Genomic DNA, 2,425 nt, shown 5'->3' with positions numbered 1-2,425 from the left:
ACTGGGAGCTTTCGGGCATCTCAAAGTGAGGAAAGGCGCAGCTTTATCTTTCGCAGGAATTGCTGAATTGCAAGCCACAGAGGCTAACTCAGGCTGGCAGGTGCGGGAAGGGCGCACCTCTTTGACGGCAGACTGCAGCCAGGAACCGCTGGAAATTTTAATTACTGCTCTCTATTCTTTGAGCCACGTGGGCTTTTCTCCCGCTCTCTGCATGTGTAATTCTTTCTCTCTCTCTAGAGGGCTTTGGCCATCTTGATGAAGCCCAGATGCCTTGGACTCTTTGGATTTGAGCTTCTTGTTCGGTTTTCAGCACCGCAGCACGGACAGTCACCGAGGGGGCTCTAGCAGCCCAGAGCACGGGAATCATGGCGTCGACAGTTCTTGCCTTACCCTTCTCCCCCATTCATTCTTCCTCGCTAAACCGCTAAACCTTTAGGTTACATTCCTACAGCGAGCCACCAAGGTCTATTCCCTTATCTGGCCACATCCTCCTCCCCAGGCTGACTTCGGGAGGTCCAGCTCTCAAAGTGTTGAAGTCCAACAATCAAAGCCTCCTTTGGCTCATCTAATTAACACACCCAATTAAAATCAACCGCCTCATCCTAACACGGGTTTCCACCTTGTACCTTTATGAACTGGTATTTGCCTGTGGGCCACACCTGTCGCCTCTCTATCCCCAGCCAGTTCTTTGTCTCTCTCCTTCTCCTTAGTCCTCTGTCCCCCTGTCTCCTTTGTGTGAGACTGAGAACTTGGTCTTCAGGTATCTTGTGCAGAGGCTGGTCCCTTCAATTCCCCTCAGTTTCCATGGAGAACTGCTTCCACAAACTCCTGAAGACACCAAAATCTCTAGGTGCTGGCACTGCTCATCTGAAAGGGGCTGCATATAACCTTCACATATCTGCCCACGTACTTTTATTCTTGGTTTTTAGGTATAGGTAGGTGTGTGGTACTCATGTATGTGTGTGAATTTGCATGTGTGTAAGCACACCCGTATGGAGAGGTGTGTGTATGCACACATGTGAGTGTAGATCCCAAAGTAGACATTGGGTGTCTTTCTCAATCACTTCCTCTTTATCTATGGAGGCAGATTTCTTTTTGAACCCAGAGCTACCCAGTTCTTGCTAGTTTAGCTGATCAGCCTCCCCTGCCTCCTGTCTCCACCTTCCTAGCCCTGGGGCACCCCATCCTGTGTCCAGTTCCCTCTGCTTCCCCAGTGCTGGGATCATAGTACCTGCCATATTACCTGGCTTTTACACGGATTCTAGGGACCAAGACTCCAGTCCAGATGCTTGTGTGGCAAGCACTTTAAGAACAAAATCCGTCTCCCCATATCTTCCTATATACTGTAAATCGTAGATTACTAATACTTAGTGTGATATGCGTTCTATCTCAGCTACTGCTATACTGTATTGTTTAGGGAACAATAAGAAGGGAAAACATCTGTGTATGTTATAGTACAGATGCAGTCTTTAAAATATGTCAACACATTGTTGATTGAATGCACAGATGGAGACCATATGAACACCAAAGGCCAACTGTGGTATCTTCTCTACCAAATGAATTTGGATCTGTTAAAGTCGGAATTGTACTGGTGAGGGTGTAGGGAGGGGGTTGGTGAGAAAGACAGTAGAAATGGAGGAACCCAATTTGCTGGTAACACTGAATCTGTTGGGGCATAGGAAATGGGCATATTACCAGGTGGTGCACACCTTTAATCCCAGCACATGAGAATTAAAAAACAGGTAGATCTCTAAATTCAAGACCAGCCTGGTCTACAGAATGAGTTCCAGGACAGCCAGGACTAGATAGAGAAACCTTGTCTCAGAAAAAAGAGGAGGTGGAGGAGAAGGAGGAAGAAGAAGAAGAGGAAGAGGAGGAGGAGGAAGAAGAGGAGGAAGAAGAAATGGAAGGAAGACTGAATGAATGAGTAGGTTGGGTATGCAACCAGAGGGCTAGAGTTGGGGGTGAGGGTTCTGAGGAAGGACAGAATGAAAGCTGAGAATTTGAGTCCCTGTACGTGGTAACAGTAAGGAGTTCATTTCTTTAGACACGCTGTACTAGTCTACTGCTGAGTTCATTCAGAAAGGTTAATATATCCATTTGGTTGAAAAACAGATTCACCATCCTCTCACAATATTCAAGCAATGAGGTCATCCAGGGACTCCTTCTCCTGGGAGCTGCAAGTTGTCCCCCTTCTAGCCAGGAACCATGTCTAAGCAGCAGCAGAAGTGGCTCACGTGGAAAGAGGAGGCCCTGAAGCTAATGCAGGAGGAAACGGAATCTGTTGTAACTTCTGTGTATTGTAAAAAGTACTGTCCAGGGAACTGGGTGGGGGAAGGGCAGCTGATAACAAATGACCTAGACAGCAATGGGGAGGCTGAGGCAGGAGAATAAGGCCAAGGCCAGACCGGGCCACATGAAGAGT

This window comes from Apodemus sylvaticus, chromosome 14, assembly GCF_947179515.1.
Source record: "Apodemus sylvaticus chromosome 14, mApoSyl1.1, whole genome shotgun sequence".
Lineage (NCBI taxonomy): Eukaryota > Metazoa > Chordata > Mammalia > Rodentia > Muridae > Apodemus > Apodemus sylvaticus.
Note: the sequence above shows the minus strand (reverse complement) of the source record.